The sequence below is a fragment of the Melozone crissalis genome, unplaced genomic scaffold (assembly GCF_028551555.1).
Source record: "Melozone crissalis strain CALT ecotype California unplaced genomic scaffold, PUWL_Pcris_2 ptg000124l_1, whole genome shotgun sequence".
NCBI lineage: Eukaryota > Metazoa > Chordata > Aves > Passeriformes > Passerellidae > Melozone > Melozone crissalis.
In genome coordinates, this window is record NW_026535900.1 from 378,610 (window position 1) to 395,217 (window position 16,608).

The following is a 16,608-nucleotide window of genomic DNA, read 5'->3' on the forward strand; positions in this document are numbered from 1 at the left end:
GCTCAGCACTGGCATTTCCTGGGATGGAAATCTCCCTGGGCTACCTGGAGCCTGCCCTGAGTCCAGCACATCTGATTCTCACACCAATGCACAAAACTGAGGGTTCTGTGCAATTCTTAATTGGCTCTTTGGAGAAACAGAGGCGATTTGCTGAACTTGGAAGTCCCTGCTTGTCTCATGAAGGTGGAGAAATCTGGCTAAACATTTTTCATTAAAAGCAATTTTAAAGTGAATCAATGGAATAATATTCCTGTGGTGAGGACTTGGAAGAGAGAGAGTGAGTGTTCCTGAATCTTTCTGGTGAGTACATATGATTTCCTGTTCTGAGGGAAGGATCTGTTTCACCTAAATTTAGCTTGGGAATCTAGCTTTGCTCTGTAGTCAACAGTTCCCCATGAGAGCCATTCATTTGACCTAAACCAGGTCAAATTACCCTCTTTATTAACTGTAGAGAAAACCTCAGGCCAGAAGTCCAGCCTGGAATTGGGAAGCAGAGATGAAACTGGATCCCAGCCTTCCTCTTAGTAATACACACATAAGATGAGGTCTGTGGATACTGCAGGATCTTGTGAGTAGAAATATGTCAGTGGGGAAGGCATGCCCAAAGCCTGCTGTGCAGGTGCCTTGGCAGGCTGAAGGAATGGAATCCCTTCATACAACAGGTGTTTTTCAGTTAATATGATTAAACAGCATTATTTAACAGTCTATGGAAAATAGTCCATAACCTTCATTAAAAAAAAAAAAAGGGGGGGTAAGGGCTGTATCTGCATTGTTCTTGTGAAGGAATTTACATTTTCAAGCTCTTCTTCTCAAAGTGACACTGAGAGTTCAGGGACTATAGAGGCAAATGTAGAAACTGCTCTGTCGCACCATGAGGCTAGTTGAATGTTCCTTTCTGTTCTTGAAAAAGGAAGAATGATTTTTAATTTCTTGCTCTTCAGCATGAAGGAAACTCATAACTGTTCTCTGCTGGGGCTGAAAGCACATCACAGATGTGGTTCAAAATCAGTTTGTCATTCATTTCAAGCCTACTTTGGCACAGGATGGTATAGAAAGAAAAAAAATAAATCTGTTCTAAATTTGCATTTGATATTTTACTCTTTCCTTATCATCTGCATTTTTGCTGCTTTAATTGGTATTTCAACTGCAATGGCTTCTAAACATCCTAAGCAAATGCTGTCTTATAAGCCCAATTATTTCTTTCTAATTTTTTTTTTTTTTTACTGTGCAAAAGGTGGACTAAAAACTGGCTGAGTTGCTGTGATTTACAGGGAGGTGGTCTGTGGCACAAGGTCCAGCTGGAGCCAGCCACCAGCTGTACCCCAGGGGCTGACTGTGGGGCCAATGCAATTAAAGATCTTCATTAGTGACTCAGATGATGGGGAACAAAGCACCCAGGGGAGTGTTCAGAGAGCAGAGAGCTGGGAGGGCCCGTGTTTAAACACAGGAATTGAGTGACTGACTCTCTGGTTGGTCAAACAGCACAAGAGGCTGCCCACAGACATTGTAGGGTCTCCAGCTTTGGAGATATTCCAGCCTGTACTGGTCCTGGGTGACCCTGCTTTGAGCAGTCTGGCTTCATGTCTCAGTGTTTCTAAATATAAATGCATGATGATTTTTAAAATATGTACCAAACTGTTAATTTGTAGTTCCTCCATAAGTTTTTCACTTTAACTACAAATATTCAAATAGTTTAGGGAGAAAAAACCTCACCCCACAACTGAGTTTGTATGTGGAGAAATCAGGTTCTTGGACTCAATTTCAGTCCAGACCTTTATCCCAGCAGTTAATTGAGGTATTGCTTTTTATTACTGAAAGATTCCAAATTTGAAAAATGTTTAAAACAAATTTAGTGAGATTTCCTCAAGTAGTGAACCATCTTAATTTAATTCCACATCACAATGCTTTACTGTCTCGTGTAGGTCATTGTAGCATCTGGTTGCAATGTCTTCAAAAAAGAAGATATCTATCTTAAATTCATGTCAAGTTAGAATATACAGATACTAAAAAGAATTTGTAATTTTTAGTAGTCATTCCTCAATATTTTTTCACCACACATTGTTGAACAAATGTCATTTGGTTGAAGGATTTTATTACTTCAGTAAAAAAAAAAAAAGAATTGACATTCAATATGTGAACTGAGACACATAATTTAACAATAAAATATTGTCACACAGCAAACAGGTCATCAGAGGATGATCCTCCCCTGCAGCACCTGATCTGTTTAGTTTGGTAAACTGGAAATTTTAAAGGTACTATTTCTTGCCATTTTAACCTCTTAAGTGGCCTCTCTCAGTAGCTGCTGTCTGTGTAAACAAACAAACTCGAAGAAGTCCTCAACCTTTGTGGTAAACACTTACCTAAAGCAGTGGGGCCAGCATGGAGGGGAGACCTGTGGAGGTCCTCTGGAACCCTGACAGATGTTTGTTTTCTGGGCTGTGTTGAATTTCCCTGTGCACTTGCTGCAAGTTGTTCTGACTGCATAGTGGTCCTTCAATCAGCTGTCAGTAGCTTTGTGACAGGTTCACCACACACTGGTTTGCCACACAGCTGCTGGATTTTGACTTAAATTTGGTTATTGCTGCATATCATTTTCTAAACTTGTTCTTTGGCAGAGTCTTAAACCACAATACAGAAAGGATATTTCACGTTGGGTCTGAACCCAAGCTTCAGCTGTAGTTGCTTGACTAGCACTTTGTTAGCTGTCAGCAGCCTTTGAGAACCTGGTTTGTAAACTTTTAGGCTTTGAAATAGCTGAATGTTTGTTTCCACCCAAAAAAATTCCCTCCAATGTTTTTGGCACTTGGGTGCCCAGTGTTTGACTCTGGTGAAGGGAACCTTCCAGCATGTGAATGAGGGAGCTTGTACAAATGCCTAAAGGCTGGCATGTGACATGCCGTGTTCAAGACATTGGTTATTTTTGAGGAATAGAAATTGCTTTTTCTATTCTTTAAAGACATAAAAAACATGCTGGTATTGTCTGTCATGAAAACTGAGCTTAAATATTGCCATATTCAATTATTCCTTTTTTTTTTCTCTTCAGGATAGGGAATTATGTTGGAATTCTCTATTTATGAATAGAGGATTTTCTTTCAATGATAGTTGCTTTCAAAATCTGTTGTTTGCTAAATTATGGTTCAGAATTATGACCAAAAGAGAAATAATTTCAGGAGAGAGGCTGGAAAATGGCAAAGGATTTTAATTTGTTTTTTTTCCAGATAGTAGTAGAAAGATTTTTAAAAGGCAGAAGGATAGTATTATAGTTAGTAGTTTATAAAATCATTTGTTTTATAAGTTTGATCTAGTAACAGCAGCAAAACTTGAGTGTTTGATGTTACTGATCTTAAATATGTGTATAGGTACCTTGTGAATAGTTTGTGCAGCAAAAGATGTACAGTAGTCCTGAAGTTGATAGTTTTATTGTGGTTTTTGAAGTTCAGTGTTTTCATAGGGCATGTTTTTTTGGAAAGCATCTAAGGTGCACAAGCTTTTTAGGAGCTTAGGCTGGTGAAGAGAAATATCAGTAATGCAAGGTGCATGAAGGAATGGCTCTCAAACAGGGTAATTAATCCTCTTCATAAGATGATGCAGTGAAATCAGAGAAGGGTTTGTGTTTGATGTTGTTTTCATCTGCTGTGTTGTGTGCTGGAAGAAAAGTGCTTACCTTCCATGTGGCTTGGTTGTGGCAGAAATGACACTGGGAGACCAGTTCAGAATGCTGAGCACTTAATTTAAAGCAAGTCCTTGCTCTGTGTAAGCAATTAGGAGCTGTGGCTGCAGTAGGAGGCATCTGGTCATGTAGAATTAGTAATTGTATTCATCTCATGTATAACCATTAATACACTGCAGCTCAGTGTGAACTAGAACCCCTTGATGTAGAATAAGCCCTTAAGCATTTAAATACCCAGGTGCTTCTTACTGAAATGTCTCAGAGTCCAACTTGGCCTCCTCATGGTGACTGTTGTAAATGTTCCTCATAAAGCTGCATTACATTTCATCCTAATTAGCACTGCTGCTGCAGCCTTGGTAAAGACACATTGGATTAAAAAGAACCAGAGGCTGAGAGTCCACATTTCTCTCCTACAGGAATTAAATCAATTTCAGCCTTCCAGTGTTCACAGACCTGATTTAATTTGGCCTCTTTGTCTAGATCATTGCAAAAGCACAGTAGCAGTAGGAAGCTCCTGCCTTTGTTACTTGTGTTTAACTTCAGAGTTGTGTCTGCTTTGAGTGCTATCAGAGTAGCATTTCTTATTAGTCCCCAAATAAAGCAAATATGCTGTTTTGGTAGCAAATAAATTAAAAGTTCATAAATAATTAGTGGTTACCAGCAACAAATTAAGATGATAAATGTTTTTATTGTGGAAATACAAATGAATGTTACCTACTGTGAAATGGATTTTTTTAATTGAAATCAGATACATAATTAAGTTGTTATTAATTAGGCACAGAAAAGGTTAGAAACCCTACCATCTTTTGTCCATAAGCCAAATATTGTAGTATGTTGATATCCATGCTGTGAATTCCCCATTACTGCTCTGCCAGTAATTTCAACCTGGCATCTAGACTAAATTGTCTCCCTAGGAGCCAAGAGGAAACAGGGCTGATATGTGATCTTGGGCATGAGTTTTTCTTGAATGAATAAAAGCACTGTCACATTTTATGAAATTACATCTGCTGGTTATGTGCTGTGATCATCTCTGAATGAGGGAGAGGGCAGAGCTCATCTGAGTTATGGCACAGACCCATATTCCAAAGGAACTTGATGGGATTTGATACAGTCTTGTAACTCCATTCCAGATCTGTTTCATTCAGCTGCATGACAGAAACTGAAAGCAAGGTAATGATTGTGCCTACACGAGAATTTTTAAAGTGTTCAGAAACACACAGAACACACAAATTGCCAGCCAGAGCCTGCTGAGCAGCCTCAGAACACGTTACTCTGTGAGTGGAGATGAGCAAGCTTGACAAGGGGCTGCCATGCAGAGCTGGAAATGCCGTTCTCCTCTCTCTGGGCAGAAATGAGAAGGAAGCTTGTACGGGGATACAGTGTGGGTAAATGAAGGTGGTGTAGAATGTAATCTTATCCCCTAAAGAGTTGCAGCTGAACCAATTGCTAAAGATTAGGAGCAGGCCTGATGTTAACCAGCCACACCTGTAGCCAATAAGAAGAGTGTTATAAAAGAGTGGATTGGTTGGTTGAGGGAACTGGAGTCAGATGGCTGCTGTGAGAACAAGGAAGAGTCAGTGCCTAGAGGAGATGCCTACAAGAAACATCAAGGAGGTACAAAGCTCTAACAATATGGAACCCTTGCAATGTAATGACAACAGAGGCTTGTTCCCCTGGAGCCCTCAGGTGCTTGGCTCTAGCACCCCAATACCCAGCTGTGGTGCCAGATGTTGGCACTGTGTGCTGGGCCTGCCCCACAGTGCAGCACCCACTCTTGCAGACCCCTTCAAGGTCCCTGCCATGGCTTTAAGGAGGTTCATGTAAGGGCTCTGTGAGCTTAGAGGTGTTTTAGAACCTTAAGGATCTGTGCTCTTGCTCAGAGCCCTGTCAGCCCTTTGCTGTGCAGCAGGGAGCAACCTGCAGTGACTGGGGGGAGCTGCTGCTCTTTGCTGCCAGGGGATGCAGAGCCACCCCACCCAAGGTCCCCCAGGTGGGTGGGTGGCTTTGTCACACGTGTGGGATCTGAAGTTAGTATGGAGATGTGTCCTATAGGCACCATGTGGGGTGTTGCCCAAGGAGCCACGGGATTGATGGAGTTCTGGAGGTGCTGCAGGGCTCTCCCCTTACCTGGTTGTGGGGCCAGTAAGAGAAGGAACCATGAATACTCTGTTACTCCTTTTCTGAGGCAAATGAGTGTCTGAGTCCCATGCTGTTACTCAAATTCTGCAAAGAATAGAAAACAAAACACTTGTTTGGAGCAATTACCTCTTAACATGTGGAAACTGCAACAGTGGTGAATTTTGAGATCTTTTTCTAAACTGAACAAAATCATCCTTTATGTTTCTCTCTGATTGTTGAAGTATCTGTTGCCACTTCAGCCTGAGCTCTGTAGCCATGTGGTGGTTGTTTTTTCTTTTTTCTACTCTATTCTTCATTTCTTTAAAGAGCTGATTCTTGTGATTTATTGGGTACGAACTACAAAGCTAAGTACTTTTCAGGATGTAAGTTGTAGTGGCTATGAGAAGGAATGAGACTATAATTCTCCTCCACTTTATTTTAGTTAAGTATTTTCAGAGGGGAGGGGAGGATGTATTCTTTCCATTAGACCTCTCCTTTCTTAATCACCATTCCCTAATTAATTCCCTGGTTAAATATAAAGCAAGCATTAGCTTTGAATAATGTTTTCCTGTGTGATTAAGTAAAGAAGAATTTCTTTCTTTTGTATGATGACTCATTGCTGGGGGATCTGGAGGGAGCCTCGGGGTGGATATTTGAGACTTTGGTCCCAGGTGCTCTCATACCTTTGAGCTGTGCCTGCTGTCAGTCCAGAGGTGGGAGGCAAAGGCGATATCACGTATCAGCTGAACACCAAGAAAATTGCCTCTCTCCTGAAACGTCAGCTTTGTTTTTTCCTGGTGGAAATCTGACTCTGGCTCATAGAAATGCAAATCTCAAGACAACACATAGAGCTAGCAGGAATGCAAATTATTGTTCTTCCTGGCACAGCGTCTGCAATATTTCTAGTTGCGTGATGTGTATTCTTTGGTGTCCAAGCTGCCCCAAAAATGTGCTCTTTTCTTTTCACCAGCATCTTCCAGTTCCTCCCCCTGTGCCAGTTTGCAAACCTTTGGCTTGTAGCAGTACAGCTGTGTTGGGTCACACCATAAACCACATCCAAAAGAACTGAGGTCAAGAACTGAATCAAAAAATGAGATTATAGTGAATGAGGGCATGGCAAAGAGGCATAACATAGTCTAAGCTGGCCAAGCTTATTTTACTGATGAAGAAATATTTTCTAACTCAAACCAGATGATATGACTTTGTTTTTTGCTACTGTAGTAGCTTATGGTGTTCATTTTTAGCTCATAGCATCAAATTTTAGCTCAAAAGGCAATTTTAAGAATGAGTCTGTGTTCAAATGTTGTTTGTAACTCAAGATGTGAAGAAGAATGCAGTTTTATTAATGTGGCAGGAAGGAAAACACATGGAATATGTTTCATATAATGACATGAGAATGCCTATGATTTGACTGCTTTATCCATGAATGCTGTAACATATAATCTCTGGGTGTTAAAAAACAGGCATTTAAAAACACTCTTGGTTTTGATAAAAAATATGGTAACAGAAATCCCACTGATCTTTTTTTTCTTTCATATGTTTTACAGGCCTTTCCCTGTATTTCAACCGGAATTTATGGTAAGACACACCTTTGATGTCACTTATTCTTACTCATTTTTCCCTATTACTATGGTATTTCAAACAGTGATATTTCCTATCAGATGTCTCATTAGTCATTTTATCTCTCCAATATATTTATACTGTGTTAAATAACAGAGACCCAAAGCCTTTGGCTGTGACTGGATGCTGGTGTGCTGGGAAGGGGGATACGGTTGTGCACAGCCCTTAGAGCCTGTGGGCCAAAACCTGAAATTGTGATTTCCCTTCTGCACTAACTCTTAAACATGCTGCTGTTATTTCAGCGAGGGAAAAATAGGGGTCTGGCAAAATTTTCCATCCAGAGGGAAAGAAAGAAAGATGCCATGATGTCCAAGACTGGCCAAAAAAAAAAAAAAAAGCCAAGCCAGCTAGCCAGCTTGCTGGAGTTACAGGAAATTGTCTTAGTTCCCTTGAGTTTTGCTTTCACTGTTTTGGTTTATTAATTTACATGCAAATTTACATGACCTGAAGGAACTGGAAGGAAATGGTTATTGTAAGTCTCTTGCTTTGTTGTAATCATAAGGTAATCCATCACTAGCAGTTAACTGGCTTTTGGTTGGCATTGTGGAAGAAGTGAGCATGATATTTGAAGGAGGAAAAAAAACAAGTAGTTCAGTATTTAGAGAAAAAAGTTGAGGAATTGAGAAAACATGCAGACTACAAAGGGGATTTTTTTTCCTTAAACAATAACCTATATGGATTTTTTTTCCATTTATATCCAATAAATGATTGTATGTTTGATTATTTGTACAATTTAATGTTTTTAAAACAAGGATGTTTTAAAGAAACATGAGGATGCTTCATGTCTTGAACTGTTGAAGGCCAGGTGGGATGGAACTTTAGGCAACTTGGTCTAGTGGAACATTTCCCAAGGAGGATTGGAACCAGACGATCTGTAAGGTCCCTTCCAACCCAAACTATCAATGATTTAATGCTAAACAGCAATAATTTTTTTAAAAAGCCATTATCATGTAACAATGTAGCATGACGTAAGTCATAAGCTATAGTAATTGTTAGATGAGGTAATTTGAGCATTGACTAATTAGATAATTCAGATTCAGAAGGGAAGAAATGAAGGCAGAAATATTTAGGCTTGTTCCCTCTATTTTAAGGACCTCTTATTAAAAATTTTTTTATGATTGTAGATCTGAAATAGGCTTCAGAAGGTAAAATCTAGTTCAGTTTGGGTGCTGTATTCCCTTGTACTTGAACTGCATTTCCATTGTTGCAGAAGAACATGCAGATGCCATTTCCATGAGCACTAGAACTGGCTGAATAGAAATCTGGTTTCAGGTAAAGCTTTCCCTCCGTTCTCAGTTTTGGTCCCCCCTTTTGAACTTGGAGGCAAGTTTTGCATTTTAGTCCTTGATTCATTGGCTTAAATCTTGATCTTTTACATAGATATGTTTTTGTTTGATATACTTATTTTTGTTGACATTTTTTTGTTTGGTACATTTATTTTAGAATATCAAGCAAGATATGATGAAACTATATGGAAATTACCAGTAATTGGGAGGTACAAAGAATAGTAGTTCACTTTATTTTAGAATTGGCCTAGTTAATAGAAAAGTCTCAGCAGGTGAGAAATATGGTTCCCTGAAGCCAGCAGAGAAAGTTGGAAAGGATCTCTGATAGGAATAGTGAGTTTATGGGAAGTTTTCAATGCTTTTCTCAAAGGTAGCTGTTGCATTACTGAAACATTATACACTGCAGCAGATGCTTTTTCTGTAATTGTTTGCTGTTTTCACTGCTGGAAATAAATTTAAATGCATTTGTGATAAAATGGCTTTTCTGAGGCTGCTTTTTGGAGATTTTTTGGAGGGGGGAATACAGCCTCTATTTGATTGTACTGTTTACATTTTAAGAAATGTTTTTTTATTTCTCAATTAAAAAAGTACTTCCCTTCTTTCCAGACTTTCGGATGCACTGCCTGAGAGTAATAATTAAAAAGGCAGCCCTGCATCTAGCTTCAGGTGTCAGTATTTTCAAGAATGTTTGATAGCAGTTGCATTGCTAAAATTACACTGTGGGTGGTGAGGTGTTTGCAATGTAAAGTACACACAAGCCCCACAAAACTGTGCTTTAATCTTTCTGGTTTTGTTGGGGTTTTCCCCTTTATCCATGCATATTCCTTTAGATAAAGGCAATGTCTAGGTGGAAAAGTGGGTCAGCCTCATTCCTGGTGGCCAAGATGATTATCTGTGCTGTGCGCCCAACACTGGACTGTCCCAATGAAGCAGTATAGGAGGAACTTGCTGTTTCCTCATCTTGGATCCATACAAACAAATTCTTTCCCTTCAGAAACCCCTGGCTGAGAATGCATTTTCTCTTACAAATTGAAATGCAGCAATTTGCTAGAGGTTGGCTGAGTATATCCAGTTTGACGATGTGGGCTGAGTTCTGCTCCAGACTCCTGTAGATGTGTAGGTTGCTCACCTGCACTCTCATCCTTAGGACAGTGTTCACCCTTCTGTGGGGAGCAGTCCGTTCTTGTTTTCATCACTGCAGAGCACTCCTTTACTCCCATGAAAAGGAAGCTGGGAAGAAACAAGCAAGCAATGCTTTTCCTGAGGTCTTGGCAGAGGGCAGATTGCTTTCCATGGGAAGTGTGTTGGACAGAGGAAAAGTCTGCCCTCCTCCCCAGACACTTTCCTGATGCTCCATCTCCACCCATCACGCTGTGGATGTTTCAGCTTGAACAAGTCACAGCCTTGGGAAGGCAATTTGGCTGCTGCACAGTGCCAGCAGGCGAAACTTGGATTTTCATGCGCTCCTGTTTAAGGAGTTCTGGCAACAAATCCACTCACAATGGATCTTTGACTTAGAAGTTTGATTCAAATGAGGGATTCCATCTTGGAAAAAAGACATAGGCAGCAACCAATGCTAAATTTTTATAAGAACTAAAAAAACAAGTGAGAGTCTGCTCACAGGCACTCTGAGAAAAAAAATTCCCTACGAGATCTCAAATCCCTAATATATTTTCCTAAAAGATCCCTGTCACCTTTAATAAGCTTAAGAACTGCTAATCAGTCTAAGAAAGCAAAGGTTGTGAAGGTTCATATCCCCATGGATCCCTGGGTTACTCTTTTCCATTTCAATAAATGCTTTCATTTATACTGAGAGCATGAAGTTTCCCAAATAAAACTGTTTTGGGAGGAGGACTGAGGATTTACATCCCTCCCATGGCATTAGGGAGGTAGTGGAGTATCAAGCTCCAGACATCCTTAGGAGCTGTTTAGTAACACACAAGCATAAGCCAGATCAGTTTGATTTTTAGGAATTTTTTTACATTTTTGTCTCTTTTTCCTTTTTAAAGCAATTTTACTATCTGTTTGGGGGAAAAATTATAAAAAATGATGAAGGAATCTATAGGCAAATCTATAGTTCAGAGGGTACAAAGTGCTATTTTAGGCTGTAGTATGTCATATTTTTATGTCATACCAGTGGATCACCTTTTACATGTCCAGTTTCCCCTTAATTACTATCTTATTATGTCTGAGATAGCTCCAGAATAGGGGATTGAGGGGGAAATGCCACTTTTTTCAGTAGATTTTCTGGAAGGGCACCTCATTAAGAAGCTGTCCACAAATTGTGGTGTTGGCAGCCTGCAGAGTGAACAAGGATGCTGGATGTGGTGCTACAAACCTTCCAAGCCACAAAATTAAAACAAGGCTTTGCAGATGGATGTAAGGAGACAGGATTTTTCATGCTTGTCACAAATATTTTGAGGGATAATTATGGGATAGGCTACATATGGAAGGAATTGAAGATGTTATGGTCTGTGCACACCTGTGTGTTACCTCCTTGCTGTTACTCTGCAATAATACAGGCTTGGGCTTTGTTCTGAGAGACTTATATTGGCAACATAAGCTGCTCTTTGACAACAAAAACTAATATTTAAATGTTATTTTAAACTTAAGGGAGGGAGGAAAAGAGAAGAAATAAAGTGGAAGGAGAAAGGTGAAGCTCTGAATTCCAATTGGTGTATATATTCCAATTGCTGTATGATGTACCTTAGCTTGATTTCATGAAAATTATGTCCTCTATCCTTTCTGAGAAGAAATATAAAGGCAGCTCTTAGTTTTCTTATGAACTTATACTTGCATTAATTTTAAAAACAGAGAGAGAAACAGACCAAATGCCATGAAAGTGCAGAATGTCTGTGGTGATTTCAGTGGTGGGAATGCACAGTTTCACCACATTTGAAACATCATTATTACATTGGAGTAAATCTTACTGCTGTAGGATCCACTGAGGCTTACTTGAAGCTTTTGGCCTGGTAATGACAAAACATTGCATGGGTTTTTGTGGGTTTTTTTTTTTTTTCCTATGTGTTGCTAAAGGGAAGTCTGAAAAGAAAAAAAGTAGAGTAAATTGCTGTGTGTATAGGAAATAGAAGCATATTATCCCTTTCTTAAGGGAGGGTGCAGGGAGGGAGCACAGCTCCTCTGGTCTGCTTTCGATTTGGGGAGGAGGTCCTTTAGTCTTGTGCCAGCTTGTGTCACCCCTGTCCTGAGCCCCAGTCTGTCCTGCTCAGAGTCCAAGGAGTGATTCATCCTGCTACAGAGGGCTGGCAGCATCTCCACCAGCCCTTCTCCCCATGAGGTGATCCCAGGGAGATTATAACAAGGGATTAACCAACAGGTGTTTGACTGAAGGATTGTAAAATCCGAGTCAGAAGACTAAACCAAATGTTTTCAAAGGCAGAATAAATTCCTGACACAGGGTTAAAGGTTGAGGCCATCTATTTCCATCTTTCTCATCTGTTTTTTTTCCTCATTTTTCTGTTGGCATTTCATTTCTGGAATAGATGTTTCTTTAATGAGCAATTCTAATAAGGGCTGCACTGTCATCTTTCCAAGGAAGGAGTCAGCTGTAAATTTTCCAGGGCCACCATACACCAGTGTCTAATAAGTAGCTATCAAGTGGTTTTGTATTTATCTTCAGTCTGGTGCTTTGAGTTTCTGTCACCATTAAAAAGGCTTAATGCTTATGTGAGCATCAGAATTTGGATATTGTGATGCCAGTTGAGGTTATCCAGGAAAATGGTTATTATCATATAAATTCTTCATGATAAAAAAATCGAAATCTAGTAGGTCACATAAGAAAAGTTCCTATTAAGATTTTCATAACTAAGCTGATTTTTAAACTTGATCAGCAGCTCCTCATCCTCAGCTTAGACCACAGCAACTTTTTTTGGCACTGTGTTGTTTTAAAATACTTTTTTTGTAACTCATTGAGAGTTAATTGCATTTTGTTATTTGCTGGTTAATTGGCATAATGTAATATGTTTGTAAAAATGAAGATATATGAGAACTCATTCTTTGACACTTCTTTTGGGTCTGATCACCACTTAAATAGATTATTATTAAAAGTAATGGTAACAGCTATGAAATTACTATTATAATATTCAAGTAATCCTAGAAATCTAATTACTACTTGTATAAAAAATTGTTGCATGCATTATTTAACAGTGTTCTTATTTCAGATAGTGTGCTGTCCATGATACTAATTGGTGTCTTCCCATAATTTAAATACTAAAAAATTATTACAGGGAAGTGTAAATTGATGGGCTCTCAGCAGTCTAAAATTAACATTCATGTGATGTATTTAGCAAGGAGAAGCTCTAGCTTGATTCCAGACGAGAGACTTAATAAGCTCTCTTTTTCAGTGGAAATTAGTTTTTTATGGATAATGTAGTTTGACTATCTAGAATTTTATCTATTCTGAAGGTCTTGCTGACTGGTTCAATTTGCAGCATTTCCCCTGAACACTAGAGGACAAATCCTGTCCTTCATGAAAATGGCATTTAGTGACTGTCCTTAAAAATTCCCCTTAGAAAGCTTAGACTGTTGACTAAATAGTCACTTGCCTCATGGCATCTCTTTTAATCTTTTCCCTGTTCTCCTTAGGAAGAAATAAAAGTCCATGTAGTTACTTTTTCTTCTTAAAATTATATTTTTATTTCAGCCGTATTTATATTAGATATATATCATAATATTATCACACCTTTCAATCTTGCAGCTGCCCAGCCTCTTTAACCTCACTGCCTGGGTTCTACTCTGCAAGAAACAATTGTGTGCTCTCTTGCTCTTATTTCATAGTTTTTTGCACATTGAAGCTACTAGCATGGCTCAAGTTGCTTTACATGAGCTCTGTTGGTATCTCCAGATTCCTGAGGAAAAGCCAGGAACATCCCCAAAGGCTTCAAAAACGTGTTGAGCTTTGGGCACTTTCCCTTTTTTCCTTTCAATTTCTGTATTATTATTTATTTTGTCAGGTAACTGTCCTGTAAAGCATAAATAAGCTGGAAAAGTTCTCTGGTATCCAGAAAGCATATTGCAGAAATTATAAATAAGGCTTCAGCTGATCATTTATTTTATTTGCTTTCATATTTGTGGTTTTCTATTCAAAGAGCTAGGAATGTCTCAACTACCATGATGCAAGTTAAAGCTCTATATTGTTGTATACCAACAGAATCACTTAATTTTCTTTTCTAAATTTTCTTGGCTGATGTCAACATGATAATCTGATGTGTTTGTTCTATGCCTTTACACTCTGGAAAAGCTAAAGCTCTTTGAAGCTAATTTGTTAAGAAATGAATTGAAGTAAGAAAATAAAGCTATGTGGACCTCATCCTAGAGACATTGCATTAAGATGATACATGGAGTATAAAATATTTCTTGGCAAAAGGCCCGATTATTGCTATCCAATTTTTTTCTTTGATGTTATCTTGCCCCTTGCCTCAGGAAAGAACATGTCTTTAAAACTTGACCGGAGCCCAGTCCATTAGTGAATTCTACCATGTTGCTTTGGGTGTCTTTTGACCATATTCACTATTAGATGTAGTGTGAAAACACAGTCATTATAATAATATCTTTTTCATGCCTTCCCACATTTTAGCACTTAGCAGTAATTTCATTTACCTGTGCACTCTGGCTTAACTAGTCTTGCATGTAATCTTAGTTATACCCCAAGTTCTGGGTACTTTGGCAGCTAGAAAAAGCTCACCAATGGCAGGATTTCTATTCCTTTTAATACCATGCAATTATTTTATCTGGAGTTTACAAATGTAAACAGAAGGAAGCTGCCATGAAACCTAATGAGCATGGTTCCCATGGTTTAATTTTAGGTAGTCCTGTGAGGAGCAGAGAGTCTGGCTCAATAATCCTCGTGGTTCCCTTTCAGCCTGAGGTATCCTGTGACTCTGAGTGTGTTCAGCTCAGTCCCACTCACAGCTTAAAACTCATTCTGTGAGGACAGGAGAATAGTGCAAGTCTTTGTGTGTCCTTGCAGAGGTTTTGAAAGCCCTGACACACTGAAGTTGAGTAGGAGTAATATTTGTGGTGTCACATATGTCAAATAGTTTTACCACAAAGGTGTTGACCTTTGGTATCTTTTTGAACTTCTGTGACTGCATTTGATAGTAAATGCCTCAGGAAAACAGCTTCTGTTTCCCACTAATTCCTCAGTTTTTAGTGCAAGGGGTCTATCTGTGATCTGGACACAGAATATTGTGATGCTGGGCCTTATTTGTGCAACTTTTTATTCTCCATAGCAGACATTATCTCTTACTGTTTATTTATGCAATATCTATTGTAATGGTCCTGGTCAGTGTTGGAGACCCTTAATACTACTCCAGTACAAACACAGAAAGTCACCATATATATAAATTTACATTACCAAAGTCATCTCTCATTCTTAACTTTGGTCACTCCAAGAAGTTTGGAAGAAGAGTGTGTGAGAATATGGAGACTCTTAGGTGGATTGTGAGCGGTAAAAATGCATTGCTGCAAGGGCAAATATCTTTCTCCTGAAATGAAAGAAGGGATCAACAGAGTAAACCTGCTACTCTGAGTCTCATCAAAGTACATGAAAGTCAAGCTAAAGGCATCTCTGGCTCTGAGAGTCATTCACTGTGTTGTCCTTTTCCCTGCATCTTTGTTAAATTGTGATGCTGCCATATATCACTGGAAAGGGCAACTGCCACTGAGGCAGAATAGCAGAGCTGAAAGGTTCTGTGTAGTGAATGACTAATCCTGTTCCTAAGCCAAAATCCTGTTTATAAGATGTATTCTGCAGCTCTGCACACTGCAGATCGTGTTGGCAGCTGGGTTAATGGAGGGCCACTTTGGGCCAGGAAGAGAGTTAGTTGTGTCTTTTTATCTTGGGAATGTATTTAAAGCTATCGTGTGCTGCACATGTTGGCAAAATGTTCACCTGTCTTCTGTCTCAAGGTGTGATGTGCCAGAAAATAAAGTACTGTGAATTACAACAATGGAAGGAAGCATCTATTACAATGCTCTGATTTATATTTTTTTATAGTAAAAGGGATTTTCTTTTTTAACTAGTAATTTTTGAGGCAATAAAAAGTTAGATTTATACACATACTTTGAATTTATTCAACTCAAGTAACTAGCTGGTGAGTGTATCAATAATTTAAACAGATTGCATGCATTGCCAGGGCTGCAGTGTTATTTCTCAAATTCCATATTGATAATTATTCATAAAATATCAGGTTTTTGTGGAATTGTTTCCTGTTTAAGTAATCTATCAGAATCTGATTATTCAGTTTAAGCTAGTTTCTTGTATGACTGAAATATTACACAGCTAGTAAGAACACATAAGGCTTATTGCAGAGGAAATTCAGCAAGAGTCAGAATTTACCTTTCTGTGAGTACTGCTGGGGAGAAAGTTGGAATCCTTTCCAGAACTTCTGTGCAGAGCAGAATCATTGCTAGCTGTGTTTACTTGGAAGTAATTGTATACATATTAAATTCCCCTTCGGGTTTATTCAGGGTGAGGCTCACAGAAACAAATGTGCGCCTTCTTGTTGACGAGTGTTAAGTCAGAAATTGAGCACATATGAACAAGATGACTACAAAAACAAGTGTGAGTGGGCTTTTTGTGTACCTGCCAGGCAGGCAGGACAGAAGTCACCCATTTACACTGTGGAGCTGGTTTTGGACAGGGGGAAGTCACCTTCTGCTTTAAAACACACTTTGGGTCAGGCTGCTGCTCCATAGAGCTGCTTTTGGTTTATTTCTGAGCTGTCACTACTGCAGGAAAGGACTGGTTCAAGGGGTGTTCTGCGAGAAGGTAACTGTAATTGGCAATCCATTTCTTCATTTCCATGCTATAGCCAGCCTTGACGAATTAATCATGATCAAATACAGGCTGTGGGAAGGGGATGACCCACGTAGCACAGAAGAAAAATGAGG